The sequence below is a fragment of the Equus przewalskii genome, chromosome 14 (genome assembly GCF_037783145.1).
Source record: "Equus przewalskii isolate Varuska chromosome 14, EquPr2, whole genome shotgun sequence".
NCBI lineage: Eukaryota > Metazoa > Chordata > Mammalia > Perissodactyla > Equidae > Equus > Equus przewalskii.
This window is the reverse complement of record NC_091844.1, coordinates 1806951-1827486: the sequence shown is the minus strand read 5'-3', so window position 1 is coordinate 1827486 and position 20536 is coordinate 1806951. Positions and strand designations below refer to the sequence as shown.

Sequence of the window (20536 nt, the reverse complement as noted above, 5' to 3'; positions counted from 1 at the left end):
TAAATTTTATTACAGTACATTGTCATAATTGTTCTATTTTATTATTAGTTATTGTTAGTCTCTTTCTGTTCCTAATTTAAAAATTAAACTTTATTATAGTAGGCATGTATAGGAAAAACATAGTACACATAGGGTTCGGTACTATCCACAGTTTCAGGCATCCACTGGGGGTCTTGGACCAACACATTCCCTGTGAATAAGGGGGTTCTACTGGATTATATACTTGAAATTTGCCAAAATAGAAGAACTTAAGCATTGTCGCCACAAAGAGAAGGTAATTATGTGAAGGGATAGACGTGTTAATTGGCTTGATTGTGGGAATCACTTAACAGTATATATGTATATCAAATCATCACATTGTAAACCTTAATAATACTACACTTTTATTTGTCAATTCTATCTTAATAAAGCTGGAAAAAATTTAAAAGACAAGAGGTAACAAATGTCAGCAAGGGTGTGGACAAGAGGGAACCCTTGTACACTATTGATGTATTTCAAAAAGAAAAGAAAAGAAAATTCGTTCAGGCAGTATCATCAATGAATCCTAAAAGAATTAGATAAAATTTGAGGGAACAGGATAGTCACATGGTGCCAAAGTGTCACCATACAGTTTAATTCCTAATAGCAAGTGGAAATATGTACCTTTGCAAGGGAGATATGGGAGTCACCTACTTAACCAAATGATCACAAGTGGCATGGCTCCCTGTGGGACAATCTGACACAGTGGACCTTTGGGCATGATGCAAATTGAAGTATAAAGCATTGCCTGAGAAATCTTCTTGCCAAAAATGCTTTACCCAAGCCTAATCAAGATGTTATTTCTAGTCTACAGACAATATAGGGAACAAAGGAACAAGTTAAACTTACTATGAGAAAAATACCAGAATGTGGGACATACTCAAGACAGCTGACTGATCTCTTCAAAAACCAGTCATGAAGAAAAAACATGAGAGGACAATTCTAGGCTGAGAGGGAAAAAAAGAACATCAAAACTAACACAATCCATGAACTCTAATTGGGGGGAGAAAAACTATAAATGATATTATTAGACAATTATAGAAAATTTAATATAGACTGAGTATTTTATGATTTAAAGAGTCATTATAAATTAGATGTGATAAGAAACATATAGAAAATGTAATAGGAGAATGTCATTTTGGGAGATGCCTCCTGGAGCATTTCGATATGAAGCGTCCTGATATCAGCAACTTATTTTCAAATGGTTCAGTCAAACATGATAGATAGATGGATAGCTGATAAATAGTTGATGATGATGATAGATAGATAGAAAGATAGATATATAGATAGATAGATAGATCTAGATAAGAGAAAGAGAAAGGCTAAAGCCAATAAAGCAAAATGTTTTTTAAAATTTGAATATTTGGAGTGCTCTTTATGTTATGTTTTCAAGTCTCTGTAAGTTTAAAATTTTTTGCAAAAAAAGGTGAAAACGTTTCTCCAAGTCCTCCCACATGAAATTTTGTGACCACCTCGTACCTAAGGAGAGGTATAACAGAATGGCTCCCTTTTGCCTCTACAACATTACTCTAATGTCTAATTATTCTCATATTGTCTTTCTTCAAAATATTTAAATACTTAGGATGAACACCCAGCTGACTAAAATTAAAGAACTGTTTCTAATATCTTCAAGTACAACGTGGATTCAAGAAATTCTAGACATGATTCAAAATGATGGTGATGAGGCAAAATGCAACCAAGCTGCCTCTACTGAAAGACACCCCTTCACTGAATTATTTCCCTATAACTAAGAACCTGGTGAGTATTATACAGCAATATTGAAAAGTCTCCCTGTGTTCAGATCTGTGGAAGAGTCAGACATTAATTTTAAGTTATTGTAAACGAATGGGAATGATTTCTTAAAAAAGAGAGGGAGAAGGAGGAAAAGGAGGAGGGGTGTATGTTATGGACATTAAGAGAATTCGTTGAGGGAGCTAATGAACTTTCCTGAAAGTCTGAGTCCAAAGAATAAGATGAAACAAAGAAAAGCTTGAAGAATAGGAAGGAAGGGATGCTTTATGCATCCTTCTGAATGTACAGCTATTGTCTCAATTGTCTCCTAGGGAAAAATATAAAATAAATCACTCTTTAGAATAAGACACAAATGTAAATTCAAGGATTTCCAAGAGTAACAAGAATAAATGAAGAATATGAATTGTTTTTCTAGATTTGGAGATAGCTCTTGATATGCCTTCACCACGAGTGTTAAAAACTCTCCCTCCTTCACGCCTAATGACACCATCTTGCTGGAAACAAAACTGTGAGGTAAAAAGAGCTGACTTTTCAAACTTCTCTTAACTTGGTGATATAAATTATGCAATTGAAGATACTTTCAAAAACCCATTGTGCTATTTTTCCTAGACAAAGTCCTTAAAAATTGAGAATTACATAAACTTGGAATCTGTAGACAGCTATTTTCTAATATTCTGTTTGATCCTATTTCATGATAATTCCTTGCCTGAATTCTCCAAAATAATCTGTATTGTTATAAATCAGAGTGGATGGGGAGCTAGAACAGAGGGAAACACTTTTTAAAGTAAAACTTTTGCCTTGCTCAGCCAAAATATTAGAGAATAGTCTCCTGGCCTCAGAAGCAAAAGTGTAGAATTTGCTTCTCTTCAAGGATTCCCTATGATGCCGGCCCTGATATCAGTTCCCCTACATTAAACCCAGCATATATGGGATTAAAACGAAAGCACTCTTTCCCTGCTCATTCCCTCGCTCCCTGGCTCCAGAATCCACTATCTGCCATGGAGACAGACATGGCCAAGGACAGCCACCTGGATTCCTTATCAGCTCCTCCTCCTTTCTGCAAACAGCATCCCAAGGCTGAATGCAGGCTGGTGGGAAAGCTCCAACCAGCAAGGCCACTAACTTCCCCCACTCTCTATAAGAAGCCACATTCTTCACAAACCTTTAACACCCCTGGCTTCCCATCTTTCTGGGAGACAAGAAGAAACAAGATGAATTTGAGGGCTTACTCTCATCTCCCAGCTGATATCACCTGAAATAAAAACGCTTTCATTGCCATAAGCCTGGCGTTACAGTTTTTATTTGGCCCCTCTTGTATGGTGTATAGGGAACCTATGTTTATAGGCGCTAACACCTATGTCCATAATATACCCAATTGGCCAAACTCAAAACCTGTCATCATTTTTATCTCCCTTGCCTCCACATTTGTTCTCTCACAAAGTCCACTTAATTCCTTCGTATCTTTCTAACCTATCCAATATACTAAAACACTGCCATCTGTACCCAAGAGGTCATTGTTCTTTTTTGCCTCCCAATTAGTCTGCCTGCCTCTTGTTTTGCCACCTCCAGCCTTTCTTCTTTGTAGTTGGTAATCCTTCTAAAACACAAATCTGACTAAGGCATTTCTCTACTTTAAATTTTCCACAGACGGATTGAAGATCAAGTCCAAATTCTTTATATCACTTTCAAGGCCTTTGGCAGCCTGGGCCCTGCTTCAGTGGCAGCCCAATCTCTTCAGACTCCTCCATTCTTGCTAAAAGCATCCTGAAAATCTTGTAAGTCCTTTAACACACAGTGTTTCCTCACACCCTTGACCTTTTCATGTGCTATTCATCTGACTCAAGCATCTCCTCCCATCTTTACTTGGCTAATTCCTACTTATCTTTAGATATTTGCATAGATAATACCTACTCTTGGGAGCTTCCCTTGACCACTCATGGCTGGATAAATTTCACCTATATATGTTGGCATAAGTGTGGGTGTGTTTGTCCCATCATTGTATTCATCACACTGCATTGTAATTTTCTCTTTTCTTGCCTCTCTTGTCTGTGAGTTCTTACCTCTTCTTGACTGTGAGTTCCTTGAAGGAAAGGACTGAGTCTGACACGTAGTAGCAGCTTACTTGTCTGCTGTGTATCTGTTGAATGAATGATCATAAATTCCCAATCAGCAGCTTGCCATGCCACTTTCCTTATTTTGCCTAGATTCCTGAGGCAAAGCCAAGAGCAACCCAAATATGAAAAATATTGTATATTAGCAAAACCATTCTAATCTTTGAGAAACACTGTCTTAGACATTCCTCTGTGAGAGTCTTGCTGATATGTACAGGCACTGTGCATGTAATGAAGCAGCTCTGGATTCAATGCCCAAATTTCTCTGTTCCGGCCCTGACCCCCTCATGTACTAACCATGTATTATTGGTAAAGTCACTCAGATTCTGTAAATCTTAGCTAATTCATCAATTAAAGAGGCAAATATCCCTTCTCTCCTTACCAGCTCTAACATCTATGGGAGTCAAATGAGATCGTATGCACAAAAAATGCTTTCTCCTTCACACCTCTTTCCCAGTTGTGAAGCTAGGAAAATTCCTTCTCCCCTGTCAAGATACACCTGAGACTTGCCATTTCATGGTTCCCTCCCTGAATGTCTAGGAATGCCCTGTCACTTTTTCCTCTTGTGAGTACTTGGTATATCATATTCCAGTCATTATTTACAGTACTGTCCTAACATTTTGTTCATCTTCCTACATAACATATGACTACTCTAAGGGTAGGGCACTCTCCTTGTCTCTGTATTCCCCATGTCCATCAGCAAAGCAGGGTCAAAGAATGGGCTCAGTTTATTTAATCAATATTTTTAAGTAGTAAGTCAATAAAATTATATATACCTATAAGAGGCAGTTATCATTGTTTTGGAACACTCTTCTACAGTATTATTTTTCTTTCTCTGGCTTCCTTCTCTCTCCTTGATTTCAGGTTATCTATCTGGCCAGAAGTGCCAAGGATTGCCTGGTGTGTTACTAACAACACCTTCACATGATGACCTCCTATTCCATGATCCTCAGAGCTTGGACGAATTTTGTGAGAAATTCATGTCTAGAAAAGGTGAGTGCAAACTGACTTTGGGGTACTCTACCCTTCAGGACATTCTAACCATGAGAAGGGCCTCTGGTATTCTGGCAGAGAATGGTACTGAATGCCATCCTGAGTGACCAGGTCCTGTCTTAGGGATCTGGAGACTGGGAAAGACAGGTAGAAGATTTTTTTTTCCAAAAGTGGATATAAATATAAATTGAGCACATATTAGGGTATAACTGTAGGGACAAAGGTAAAAGTATCCAAATCTTAACTTGGATTTCAAAAACTGACAATAAGGAACAATAAGGGAAAGAGGAGACATTTCATACAGAAAGACCTAGGGCAGCTGAAGGAATAGGATCACTTCATGCTAATTTTATCTTACTGTGTTATTGGGCTGCAGTGCCACTGTGTACAGCCATAAAAGTTGTGCACCGCATAATTGCAGAGGGTGCCGTTCCCATACACCATAATGTACAATCTTAGATGTCTTCTCTAGCAGGGCCTTCTAATTAGAATTAGTAGTTGTGGCCCCTCATCTTCAGTAATGAGGTCACATCTTAGTAGATCTTACTGAGATCACAGCTTAGGACACTACTGAACCCTTTAGGTTCACCTGTCAAAAAACCAACCAAGTAGAATTGACCGTATGTCAAACCAGACTGATAAGGATCTCAAAACCTTGACAAAAGAAGAGATCTCAAGAAAACAGTAATGTGTAGACAGAAGAAGAGACTAAAGTGTTATAGGGGCAATTTAGGATGTGAAGATTGTCTTGACCTCCTTTACATGGAGCTTTAATTTAGAAACAAGATTACGTCATTATATTTCATATTGGGGTGGGAAGAACTCAGACAAATGGATGAAAGTTACATCATGGCTGCTCCACATAATGAATGTTCCTCAAATAATTAGAGTTCCCATGAATGAAATGACTGCTTTGTGATGTCAAGTGGTCCCAGTCCTTGGGCAATCTGACTTTCCCTAAGCCAGCATCTACCAGTTTACTGAGCAAAGAGCTGCCTCCAAGCAGAAAGTAGGTCCTTAATAGCTCTTCCTGGTAAACAGAGAGGGCAAGGACAAAAATAAGATATTGCCAACAAGTCAGGATACCAATATTTCATAGTTCTTACTGACAACCCATTTATTTGGTCAAGTTTAGTTAAATTCCCAAATCAGGAAGCATTTTGCATTGCCCCCATGAATTCATTATAGCCAAGTCTGACCAGCATTCATATTCTCTTCAGAAAAGAAAAAGATCAAAATGAAATGAATTCCTCAACACAATTTGGATAAAACAGAAGTCTATGGAAAAACCAATCAAAAAGAATCCCCATCAAGTATGTCACTCAAGTGAATCAAGACAGAGGATTCTGTCAGAACAACTTCTTCAGAAACAAATGAGATAAAAGAGGAGAGACAGCTAATGATAAGAAAAATTACAAATCTAGATAAGACTCCAACTGAATGGATTTCCCAATATTTATGAGAGAATTTTTGAGAGTAGGCAAGGTAGGAGGAAGCATAGGAGAGAGAAGGATCCCAGGCTTCTCTTATGATTTTTCTCAAATCTCATGTTGTGATAGTTTTATGTGTCAGCTTGACTTGTCTGTCGTACCCAGTTATTCAATCAAACACCAATCTAGATATTTCTGTGAAGGTATTTTGCAGATCTAATTAACATCCTCATCAGGTGACTTTAAGAAGGTTACCCCTCAACAACATGGATGGGCCTCATCCAAACAACTGAAGGCCTAGGAGCGAAAACGGATTTCCCAGAAAAGAAGGAATTCTGCCTCAAGACTGTAACATCAAATCCTGCCTGAGTTTCCAGCCTGCCAGCCTGCACGACGAATTTGAAAATTTCCAGCCCCCACAATTGGGGAAACCAATTCTTTAAAACAGATCATTTGTATATAAAATCTCCCATTGGTTCTATTTCTTTGGAGAACTTTGACATATGTATCAGTCAGCATGATACATGTCAGGGTTCAAGTCAACTACAAACATACATCCCTGATCATCTTCATTCAGAAGAGAACATTTCACTCACTTGCCTACTTGCTCTGTGGACTTTTCACCTCTGAACAATATTTCTTACCATCCTTCAGACAAAACTTTATGTCCACTTTGCATCATGCTTGCAACAAAGCAAAGACTCAATAAATATTACTTTTATAATTACTTATATACCATTATATATACACTTTATGTAATATACTATATATATAAAATGCTAACATAGTTTTTACAACCATGCCCAGAACCAAAATCAGGAAGCTGCCATATGTGCCAATCTATCAGGGACACTGAAATATCACTGCCATGACCTGAAAATACAGTATTAGCTAACTAGGGTTTCCATTCATTTCCCTGTGAATGAATGAAAATTGATGAAATTGGTAAAAGAAAATCAATCCCTTGTTTCCCAAGTAGGCAAATCCCTTAAGTTCCCCTCAGTGGTACCTTTCTCTCTGCTGTTGTTGCATCTCTTTCTGATTATGCACTTGCAAAATGCATAGCACAGGTATGAGGGGAGCATAGCAGGAGGACCCAAGCTCTAAGACTGAGCTACCTGAGTCAGTCGTTGAATCTGGAACTAAACACTGTTTACCAGGAACACTTTATCATCCTACAAAAACAGAAACCAGTTTAAGGGACAAAGTGTTTATTTGGGATCTAAGAATTGCAATCTGGTGAACACAAATTCCAGGAGAAACCCAAATAGTGTCGCAATTACAGGGTGAAATAGGAGGGTTTTTATGGGAAAAGGAAAGTGGTAATTCCATGAAAAGAAGAGGAAGAGGGAAAAAAATCTTCTAGAGGTGTTAATAAACTAGGTTATCCTTTTCTTTTCAATTATTTTATTGAGATCCTAATGGTTTATAACATTGTGTAATTTCAGGTGTACATTATTATTTGTCAATTTAAGCTAGGTTATTCTTTAGCTATACATGGCTGCTTACCAACTGGATCTACAGAAAGAGAGCAGATAGTCATCTGTCTTTGTGGTCAGGATGCCTGCTTTCCTGTGAACTTTACAAACAGTTGTTTGGAAGACAATGTTAGTTTGGCCCAGCCCAAAGGTCTGGCCCAGCTCAAACAGTCCAAAGGTTCAAGGAGTAAGATGTGCATGCAGTTCCTCTGAAATGACTACTCTGGCTCTATTTCAAAATGGCTCCACTTATGCTGACTTTTCACAAGGTGAAATATTTTATTACTGAAATGATTTAAGGTGAGTCCCAAGAAATGGTCTACATGGGTAAAGTCACATACAGTAAATATATATATTATAAATCTCTGCTTTAAACTGTAAAGATTGATCTAACTTTTATTAGTAGAAAACTACCTCCCCTTCACTAAATAAGCTGAATAAAAGTTCAAGAAGCTTATTCCAAAGGAATGGTAAGTTGCCTCATTTCTTTGGGTCTGGCCCTGGTACTGAGAACTAACAGCGCTTCTCCCTCTTCTAGTGGCTCACGGCTCCTGGTGCGACCATGTGAAAGGGTCGTAGGTAGCACAGAGCAAGCACTGGGTCCTCTACCTCTTCTACAAAGATGCAGAAAAGGTAAGTACACTGAGTGTCGTTGGTCAGACTCAGCAAAGCCTCCTGACAATTATACTTTATGCAAAAATCTGTCTTTTAAATTGGCCAAGCTCTTCTTTTTCCCCTCCTCATAAAGCTGTTTTCCTCTATGGTCAGAATCCAAAACATGAGATCCACAAGCTTTTGTAGAATTCTTGGAGAAAACCTTGTCGGAGGACATTATAAATAAGATCATCCACCATACCTCATTTGATGTAATGAAAGAAAAGCCCATGCTCTCCCTTCCCACATATGTGACGACACTATCTCAAAATTCTTGAGGAAAGGTTGGGGACATTTCTTTTATTTAACTCGATTCTATAATATATTCTGCCCTATAAGCCAAAATAATTTTAAGCTTAATTTCCAGGAAAAAGTGATATATTTCAATTGTAGGGGAGGAACAACTATTCCTCTACCCTCTAGGTTCTTCTGGCTAGTCTAAGAATTAAGTTGTGGTGAGACAGAATGACAGGAGAAAACCGAGGAAAACTGAGTAACTCACTAAGATGGCTAAAGCCACCACCTTAAATACCATCTTCAGCTAAAGTCAAAGGAAGATGTGGAGGGTAGTGATTTGGGACTTTGAAGGAGAGGAAGGCAATTTACATGGAGATGGAAAAGCAAATATTTGGTAAACAAAGGTTTGTCATACTTTGCAAAAACAAAGGGACATGTGGAGAACTTTGATTTAATTGGCCCTTGCTAGGTTCCTCCCTGTCTACCTCACCTAGTTTTTATTATACTATAGTTATCTTATGGTATTGGCAGCTTCCTGGAAAAGGCCTTCTACCTTAAATTTTTTTAGGCAGTTAGGGGGAAGGTCAAAGTTTCTTTCTCAGTCTTTCTTCTTAAAAATAATCAAGCCAAAGAGAAACTTTTTGGAGTGGCAAATTCTGATCCTCCACAAAATCAAATTAAGAATTTCTACTCCTTTTCACCCTGCCCATTTGGCAAAAGCCTGGGCCAATGCTTCTCAAACTTGAGCATCCATCAGAGTTCCCTGGAGGACTTGTGAAAACACTGACTTCTGGGCCCACACCAGAGATTCTGACTCAGTAGGTATGAGGGGGGCCCAAGAATCTGCCTTTCTAACAGGATCACAAGTGACGTTGATGATCCTGGCCACTTTGAGAACTTCTGTCCTTCATGAATATAAAACCCCAGCTCAAGCATAATCTCTCCTCTAAAGTCTCTTGCATCCTCTGAACAGGTGTGGTCCATCACTGCTTTTGTTCAGAGCTCTAGTTTAGCACCTAGCACATAGCTCTGTAACTATTTATTTTCATGTCTGTCTCCACAGTGAGACAATGGATTGTCCAGAAGGGAGTGTTGTGTTCAGTTTTGTTCCACTAGTACTTAGCATATGCCTCATATATCATAGGAACTCAGTAAATGTCTGCTGAATGAGTGAGCAAATGAATGCATAAATGAATGAGTGAGACACTCTTTCTGTCCTCAAGAGATTAACAGTTTAGGGACCAGCCTTGTGGTCAAGTGGTTAAGTTCACACGCTCAGCTTCAGTGGCCCAGGGTTTTCTTGGTTTGGATCCTGGGCACAGACATGGCACCGCTCATCAAGCCATGTTGAGGTGGCATCCCACATAGCACAACCAGAGGCACTCACAACCAGAATATACAACTATGTACTGGGGTTTTGGAGAGAAGAAGAAGACGAAGAAAAGAAGATTGGGAACAGATGTTAGCTCAGGTGCCCATCTTAAAAAAAGAGAGAGATTAACAGTTTATAGGTAGAAATAAATAGTTTATTAACAGATTAATAGATTGAGAAACAGATGCATGAAGTTCAAGATAAGAGAGGGCCCATGCAAATAACAATGACCATTCTATAGATAAAAGAGATAAGATGAGATTTACTTGAGTCAAGCTGAGGACTAGCCCAGGAAGGCAGTCTCCACAAAGGAAGAAAGTGTTCCAGAGAAGCATGGTTTTCAGTACACTTTTATACTTTTTTAGAACAAAGAACATACATTAAACACACAAATGATACATATTCATCGAAGTTTCAAAGAGACTTAGTTACCGGTTAGTAGGTCAACGTGACCCTGATATTGGGGAAAGGAAACTTATCTTCAGGAGTACTGACACTGGCGTTGGAGGAAAGGAAGTATGCATTCTTATCTTCAAAGAGTGCATTCTTTTACTTTGAGGTGATATTTAATGCATCCATATCTTTAATGGTTAAAGCAGATGTACAATGTATGCTACAGGCCCTAAGTAAGGCTTCTTTAGTTCAGGCCGAATCAGGTTTAAACCAGAATATGTATCCCTTATAACTCAATATGTGAAAATTTCTTATCAAGGGTAAAGGGGAGACTATACTAGTGGGTCCCAAATACCAATCGACCTGACTAAATCAAAATCACCTTTGAAAACCCATAATCCCTGTTTAAGGATTCTAATTCACTGGTTGGGAGTTAGAATCAAGAATTCCATAGTTTTATCGAGCACTTTGAGTTAGTTGGCTTGCAAAGGGGTAAGAAACCACTAGAAATAAAGCACTAGGTGAATTTAGAGGACCAATTAGTTAATTCTTCCTTGGTTGGATTGCCAAGCTACAACAGTTTGCAGAAAATCATGGTTGTCTAAATGTTACCTGTGAGGAATTAACTGTATTAAATTTCGCCCAACAGCAAAAGTTTAAAAAGCAATGCCACCTTGTAAGACATTTCTTTGTCTCTGAGGGAGTAACCAATTGTGGACTTTGAGTTGGGTGGCATCAGAGTCAATAGTGGATAGGAAATAGAGCAAAATGGCCCAGGTAGGGCACCTCCATGGGACCTGCAGAATTTGAAGAAGGGAGCAAGGATGTGCCTTGTGCCATGTGGTGGGAAGCTCAGGCTGAGTGGGGCTGAGGGATTGTCTGTGAATTTCTTTGCTCTCCTTCAGGCATGCCTGGAGACTGGAAGAATCATTTGACCCTGGCCATGAATGAGAAATTTGCTGAGCATTATAAGAAGATGTCAGGGACCACGCTGACCTTCTGGAGAGAGATCTGAGAAGAAAGAAAATAGGAAACTATGCCAAATACACTGCCTTTTAATATATTGGGTGGGGAAGTATGGACCGAATGTAAAGCTTATTAGCATTCAGTCTCTGTCCACCAGGGGCTTAGCTAGTCTGCTACAATACTAAAACACAACTTAAAATATCAACAGACCTCCACTCGAGCCAATAAAATAAGAAGAGTAGAGATCAGTGGCTGAGCATCATGAGAATTTTTTAAAATATAGGTATTTTTTATTGTGCATAACAAAGTGAGAACAAACAATTGTATGATGCATTCACATGTGCAATCTAATGTAGACTTCACAATAAAATAAGAGATAGGTATTCTGAGTCCCAATGCACAGGTGTGGAGTTTTTAGCACTCCTGATGGTATTTATGTATAAATAATTAACTTGCAAGAGAGAAGAGCTAATAAGTAGGTTTCAGAATCATGATTTATCTAGACAGGAATATACGTAAATAAATTGCCTCTGAAATTAAAAAAATAAGTCAACAGGAAAGCAGAAAAATTTTTACTTTTCTAAAATTTGATTTTTTTTTAAGCAAAAGAGCTCAAATTAAAGAAACCATGCAGTGAAGAACTGTAAAATCTTTCCTTGATACAAATAACAATCGCTATTGGTTCTGATCTGGAAGCTGAGATCTGGGATAAAAGCACCCTGACTGTGCACTGCCATTTCTCTTAATACTTAGTCTATTTTGCATCACTCTCACAATAATTATATTTTCAGATTTATCATAAATTTAGTGTTTCAACTATGCTCCAATGAACAGCTGACTTTTTGTGTGACGAAGTAATATTGTGTTATTTGAGGAGATGCCACTAAGAGATTCTGTTGATACGCGGGCTGCCATCTGGGCAGAAGGCCTCAGAGAGATGACTGGCCCAATGGAGACAGGAGCTACACATGCCCCCTAAAGTGCCAGGAGAGCGTCAGAAGAAAGGAAGAATTTGAAGAGTTTTAAACTCAGAAGTAAAATTAGAGAAATCTAAAAAGACTTTTCAATTAGCATCTCAAAAGGTAATCAGGAGCAATATACAGAGATCCTAAGGTGCAGAACAAAGTAACCTCTGCATGGTCATGATTATTGTTCCCACCTGATTGCAGTGAAAAAGCAGTGCTGTGTTCCCCCACACTCCAGGCCAAAGGAACCTGGGGAGATATCATCCCATCCTCTAGCAAACTTTGATGACAACTTTAAATAAGAAAGAAAAGCAGGTAGTCCCTACAGACTGCTGTAAGGAAGAAGAGATGATGAAAGGTGGCCCTGGGTGAAGTTTCCCCATCAGCCATCACCATTCTGCCTCTATCCAGCCCTATAACCCAACCCCCTGAAATATGCCCCTCAGAGGGGAGATTGCCACTATTACTCCTTAAAGGTGCAGTAAAAATGAAAGAGACTCATTGGTCACCAGTGAATTGGCAATAGGCCTAAAGGCTGGTTCACAGGACCAGTGTGCTTTGAAATTTGAGAAGTGAGAAGACATAATGAACAAAGATCCCTGGGGACCCAGGCGGGGTCCACATCCAAAGCAGACCTCAGAAGAGAAGGATAGAGACCACATGAAAAGTGAACCCTATTTTCCTACTCAGAAATTATTCTCTGTTAATTGAAAAGCAATTGAATGGTGTAAATGAAGACATTTCCTGCCTCACCCTTTGGACTCCTTGCATATTCATGACCAACAACTACAAAGGTTGTTTTATATTGAAGAATGGATTATATCCACACACCCCTGCAGGCATTAAGGGCACAGTGCTGAGGTTCCTGTTGTATAATCAGGGCTGATGAATTTGGAGCAGGGCATATTGACAATATAGAGCTAAGAATTGGGAAAGAGTCGAGAACCCCTTGAGGAAAGTGCATAGAGAGTCAGGATAAAGTGGCCATGTATTTCCACATTGAAAGTTTGAGCTACTCTTGATCCCTCAGAGCCATGTCTTGGTTACTGGCTCATTGAGACCTGGCACAGCTGATACACAGATAGCGCCAGATCGCCTCCCATAGAGGTTTCCCCAGTGGACCCTCCCAGCAGGAGTGTCTCAGTACCAGGTTTCTCATGGCTTTCCCTGCGATAGGCATTATCATTGCTATCTAAGGTTTGCTGATCTGATAGCCAAAAGATTTTTCTCATTTTTCTTTCATGTGTTTGTTAGTGCCACTACATACAATTCATGCTTTAGTGTGTGTTTGTGTTTGTGTGTGTGTGAGAGAGATTTGCTTGTTCTTAGCTGTTGCTTCTACTCTTTTGAGGTGATCATCTTTTTTCTTACTGGTTTATAAAGTATGGATATGTTTATACATTATATATTTGTGTGTGAATATATATATTTAATTTGCCCCCCCCTTCGTTGTTTATGCTATATTTTATCAGGCAGATGATTTTCTCTTTTCTCAAGTTGGTAGGTTTTGCAATCAAATCTTACAATTATTTTCTTTTATGGATTTTGTTATTCATTTCAAGAGTAAGAAGGCATTCATCATTCTAGGGATGTTTGTGGTTTAAATCTTAAATCAACCTGTAATCATATATAGTATGACATACAGAGCTAACTCAATTTCTTTTCCAATTTTCCCAGCAACATTAATCAAATAACACATTATTTCCCATCAATTTGGGACTCTACCTTCATTATTCCCAAAGCTATGAATACGTATATTGTCTCCCACTCAGCTACTTATCTACGTCAGTGCCAACCTCAGATAGAGTAAGATCCCCACTTCCTTTATTTTCCTTTTTCAAGTTGATTTTTAAATAGTTTAAAAAATTATTCTTTCATATGAATTTTAGACTATTTCTCAAAATTAAAAAAGAAATCTCAACTTGATTGAAATTATATTACAGTTTATAGAATAATTTTTATGTTCTTGATTATTTACATTAAATCTTCACATCCAGAAACATAGAATATAATTTTACATATTTATCTTTTGTAAAATTTCCTTCCTCTAATAATTCTTTTCATATTCATTTAAACATATTTTTTGACTATTTTTCTTGCTGTCATGAAAGGGATCTTCTTTCCTTCTTTATATTTTCTTTTTTCTTTAGTGTTAGCATCAAAGGAAGTTATTGAATTATATGTGTATATTTTATATATGCATGTGTGCATATAACGACCACATTACCAACTTCCTTCATTACTTCTAACAGTTTTCAGTTAGTTTTCTCAGGTTTTATTTGTACATCAATATCTTCAATGGGCCTCCTCCAGAAGCCAACTCTGAGACAAGAATTTGAGTGTAAGTGGTTTACCCAGAGATGAGAAGACCCCCGGCAGAGAAGTGGGGAAGGAACAGGAGAATGAGAGGTAAACCAACCCCACAGACGGCAGCTGAATGAACACCACAAAGGGCTTCAGGGAAGTCACTCCTGCAGAGCACATGCCTTGGGACTTTCACATTGGAAGGTTAAAAGCTGCTGGAGTGAAGCTTTACTTCTGCCAGTCATTAATTGAGGGCTACCCCTAGGGAGTATAATTCTGGGGCACTTCCATCCTGCCACCAGTAGAGGCAAAGCAGCTTTCCAGAAAAAGCCCTCAGACACACAGATGCAGATGCTGGTGTCTGGAAGTTATCAGGAGAGCACTGAACAGTGGGCACTCGCCAGTGTCCACTACAGCCCCCTCTGCATCACTCACGTGCACTTGCACCCAGAGTTAAATTCACCTTGTCTCCTACTTCTTCAAGGTCAGTAGCAATTTCTAAAGCATAAAAAAAAAAAGAAAAATCTTACAAAGGAGAACAAGCTATAACTTTTGCTGCTGCAAATTGGCCTGAGGCCTTGATGTACGTTCATCATCTCTCTCCTCTATTTCTCCTTAGATCTCCCTTAACCTCGACTGGTATTTCTGCCGGTCTGGGTTATTTGCAGGAGGATAACACAGACTTTCATTCCTGAAGAGTCTGAGCTCCCTGGTTACCCCGCCTTTGTCCCACTGTGGTTTTTACAATTATCTATTTATGGTTAATTCTAGAAAGGGAGGCACCAAGAGGAGCCTCAGTGAATCTCCCAAGCTCCAGACATACTCCTCCCTGCCCCATTATGTGGCACCAACTCTGTCTCCTCATAGCAATCAGAGCCAATTATCCCTGGCAACATATGAACTTCTTTTTGGCTGCTATTCCACAGGCATGAAAAGGCAAAATTGACCAGGCAGTAAACATAATTTCAAATTTAGTTGAACAATTTCTGAGTCTCTTGTTAGAGGTATTCCTCCCCTGAGAACCAGGACCTCTGGTCCAGCAAAGCTTTAAGTAGGGGGAGGTGGGGTCACCAAGCAAAAATTCCTCAGATGTGTCACGGGGAGAAATGATGAGTTGGTCACACTTACTTCCTACTTCCCCTGGTCTCCTGTACTCTTCCTGACATAGACATAGCACCATATAATGGCCATTTGTTTAAAGAACACACTATATCTTGAAGTACAGCCCCTGAAACCTGTAGAGTGTCATCTCTAAGCTGGCATTTTAGGTAAAACTTCAAGAGTTCATTCTATGTTCCTTCAAGTCAGCCACTTCTGGGTCAAGTGTTATAGGATGTGACCAGTGGGTCTTATCATTTTGAGCACATTGTCCCACTTCCTTTGCTATAAAGTGGACCCTTGGGGCGAAGGTGATATTATGTTGGATCCCATGATGATAACTTGGTGGGACCTCAGATTGTGGAATTGGCCAAGGTACTGCAGACAGGAAAGGCAATTGCTGCCCTTTCCAAACGGACTAACAACATAATCAACCAGCTGTCATGTGTCTGGTTGGTTTCCTCAAGGGACGGTACCATAATCAAAGGGTCAGCATCATTCTTTGCTGCTGAAAGATCAGCTATTCAACAACTAGATCAGTCTTCCTGGTGGGGAGCCCATGTAAACACTATGATGGCTAAGGAGAGAATCTAGCTTTCCTCAAATGAAGAGTTGTTTCATCTACATGGTTGCTCAGTGCTTCCTTTTTGGCAGGCATTGGTGTGAGACACAAAGATCCACACACTTTATCCCCACTCCTATAGGTCCATCTACATTGCTCTCCTCCAGATCTCCATGTTGCCAATATATTAATCTTGTGATTTCCAGGACATTGGTCAATAATTAGCCCATTTTCTCCTGCCCAGAAGTCCATGAATATCCTCAATTTAGGCCATTTTTCACTCCATACAGAGATGATGACCAGATGTACTTCTCAAAGCTCTGCTCACTGAGAGGTCTTAATCTCGCCACTCTCTTCAGCACCACCCCAATAATATTGGAACAGTCTGTTATTGGATCTCACCAACATATAGAACACACAGGCTGTGAATCCATTCTTGGCACACATTTTTCCTTCTCTGTCAGCTGGTCATATGGAACTTCTCACAAGACTATAAGCGTGAGCTGAAAGAGAGATGTTGATACAATAGAGGAAAGTTGAGAAGCTATTCATGAAGTGGAGGCCTTCTAGATCTGCTCAAGTCTGACCCCAAATGTTCATTTCTAATATATGATGGATTGCTGCTTATGCAACTTTATCATTTGATGGGTCTGACAATACCCAGCTCATCATGAGCAGCTCTGCCTTCATAGTCACTTGATGTCTCACGGTCTGGTGCTTAATCTCTGCTACCACTGAGTACTATGCCAGGGGCTGGTTTTCAAGTGGTCAGCAGTTCTCTGTTACAAACAACATAGTCTTGCTCCAGCACCTTAGGAGTCCACACTGTGGATCTCTTAGTGGGACTTGCCAGAAGCTCCACACAGCATCTTTTTCTTCTACAGAAAGAAAGAACATCTTACTCTTCCTCTAAAACACTAATTCTTAACTGAGAGTGATTTTGCCACCCTCTGCCCCCTAGGAACATTTGATAATGTCTGGAAACATTTTTGATCATCGGTACTGAGGGGATACTGTTGGCATCCAGTGGGTAAAGGCCAAGGATGCCACTAACCCTCCTACAATGCATGGGACAGCCTCCCACCTCCAACAGCAACAAAAATACTCAGCTTAAAATGTCAATAGTGGTAATGTTGAGAAACACTGCTGTAGGACGTCATTTTGCACAAGCTATAAGGGGCCATCTCAGCAGCAGCACCAGCAGAATAAGATTGACTCCAGACCACCTGGCCAGGATGTTAAATTGTGAATCAGGGGAGAGAGTCCCCACAAATGAACCCTTTCCAGTTTATCCTGCCCACCCTGGCTCTAGTCACGCATACTTAATATCCACTCCCAAGTATCATCCATCATCACCTGGTCCTGCAACACTCCTGGTGAATAATCCCTTTCCCCGTGAAACAGGGATGTTACTTTCCCAATTGAGCCATAATAAGACTAGTTTTACAGGCCCAGAGGGTTTCAGGGAATATAGGGGCTCAAGTTTCTCAAGATGTCCCAGGTCTCAGAGTTCCAGCCCTTCCTACCCGAGCTCCAACTTGAACAAAGGAAATTTATCAAAGCTGCACATTCAGTCTCTTTTGCAGTTCTGCCACACTTACAGTTAAATCCTGGGTGTACTTTTCTTCACTGTTCTCTCCAGCAGAAGGAGATGGTAGTTTTTTTAAATGCTGCTAAGGAGGACTTCTAACTCCACGGTAGGCCCTGAATTGGTGGCTGGCAAACTTGAGCCTTTGTTCTAGTCCTTCAGCACATTGACGGCACTTAACAACAACCAACCAACCCCACATCCTCATAATTACCATTGATAATTATAGTTGATGATTGCATCTAAAAAGAAAAGCTACTAATATTTTGTATTTATCATATATGCAATCATTAACTACAAATGAATATGAAAAAATAGATTCCATTTACAATAGTAGCAAAAAAACAAAATAGTAATAAATATAACAAAAAGATAACATTAATGATCAATAAAGTGTCTCAAAAGAATATGATATGAAAACTGCTAAAACGTCATGCTCTTAAAAGGGAAAACAATATAAAAATGTTAATTTTCCAATAATTTATATAATAAGTTAATGTAAAGCCAATCCTTACAACTAAATTATATTAAAATTATACTAAATTATTTTATATTTTATATGGGAATCTAAATGATCATAATATGCAAGGAAAATTTTAAAAAGGAAACTGGGAAGGAGTCATTGTCTTTTCAGATACTAAAATAAACTATAAAGCCATACTAATTATGGTGTTAGCAAAGGAATAGGTAAATAGTGAAAATCTTCAGGATATTAAGAGTTTAATATATTTTAAAATTGGCACTAAATTTAATCATTGGAAAATGAATATTTAATAAATTGTGCAAGTTAACTGTACCATACAGCTGAAAGAAAATTAAATGGGAATGCTATCTCACACTATATACAAAAATAAATTGCAGTTGGATTAAAGACCAAACTGTGTAAAAATTAAACAATAGAAATAATAGTTAATAAGAAATTAGAACATTATATGTACAACCTAAGTTCTGGAAGAGTTTTTTTTAGCAAGAAAGAAAGCAAAAGTAATAAAGGAAAAGATAGACATATTTAAAAATATTTGCAAATTGCTGTTAGAATTTTTTTGGCAAAAACTAACATAAAAGTCAATAGACAAATGATATTCAGGGAACAATATTTACAAGTAGAAAAATTATCTATAATATACAAACAACTTTCATAACTGATAAGAAAAAAGAGAACATCCCACTAGAAAATGGGCAAAATTATGAATAGACAATTCACACACAAAAAAGAAAAGGTCAAACTGACAAAAATCTTATGAAAAGATTCTCAATCTCACCCTCACCAGTCAGGAAATGGCAAATTATGGTAACAATGAACAGTAATTTCTCACTCTTCAAAGTGGAAGTTTTAAAAATGGAAAGAAGGATAACATTGACTGTTGACTAGTGTTAGTGAGTAAGAGATCACCACCTGATGTGCATAAAGAGACAGTTACGGCATCAGCCTATGGGGAAAGAAAAATAGCTTGATTTGTGACATCAATCTGCAAGGAGACAGGAGGCATATGTTCTCAGATCTGTCTTCTCAATCCAGGGCTTGGGGCAAAATTTACGGGATGGAGGAGAGGAAAGCCTGAAGTGTGGAGATATGGTTGGAGGTAAGGAGAAGTGAGGTAATCGATGATCTGCACAAGCATAGACAAACTTCATGGCTCTTCACAGGACACATGTTCACAAAATGGTGGTGTTAGCATGATCTGAGGGTGGGTTTTTCAGCCCTTTGACATCAAAAAGGTCATTTCTCAGGCATTTGCACAGGCCCAGTTGAGGGGTTGGTGGTCTCAACTGGCCTGAACTGGACAAGGGGTCTCAGTTCCTGAAAAAGCACTCAATTACACTGTCGATAAGGTGGGGTCAGTTGAACTGGTCCTGGAGGGCCTGTGGTTACAAATCCCCCTTATTGTTGTTCATTCCTCAACCTTAAGGGAAACAGGGTGACAACCATTCTAGCTGCTTCCTGCTAATAAGGCACAAAGGTTGTTCCATCTCATTGAACCAGTTTCTTAGTAAGACAGTAACACAGGTGGTCCCCCAAAGTTAGGCCTATATTGTGTAAGCAAATAACCAGATATTTAATTAGCATTTCTAGAGAAACAAAAAGAAAAACAAGGCTAATGGTTGGACCAAATTGTAAACCAGTTTCTGAGTCCAAGGGGAAACTAGTCAAGGAGATTTATAGATGTCAGGGTTGAAGCATCTTTTGCAGTTTGAAATATCTCTCATAATGTCATCAGGTGTTCAGGTATGTTTCTGAATGGCTTACATAGCAACAGGCATGCACCTTTCTTAAGTTTGTATCAAGTTGTCCAGCTTCAGTTTGCAGGGCTTCAGGAAAAAGACTTGTTTCAGTACTCAATGATTCCAAATGAGAATGATGGGAAAAAACTGAAAACAATAGTTTGGAGATTGGTAGCCAGATATTTTAGGAGAAGAGATAATTTCAGGACCCAGTCCAGTTTACAAATAAAAAACAAAAACCTCAAAGACAATTAACAGAACCAGAAGCTAATATCCATGAATGTGTGCTATATTATTGAAACATATTTTTTCTCTCCAAATCACCCTCACTTTTACCAAAGATACCCAAATTAAGACTAATTGGTTTGCAAAACAAGTCTACTTTCAATAAA

At 38.8% G+C, this 20536-nt stretch overlaps 1 pseudogene; it reads left to right on the top strand.

The window, feature by feature from the left end:
- Nucleotides 1-1601: 1601 nt before the first annotated feature.
- Nucleotides 1602-11453, top strand: LOC103564532 (sulfotransferase 1C3-like; annotated as a pseudogene).
- The last annotated feature ends 9083 nt before the right edge of the window (nucleotides 11454-20536 follow it).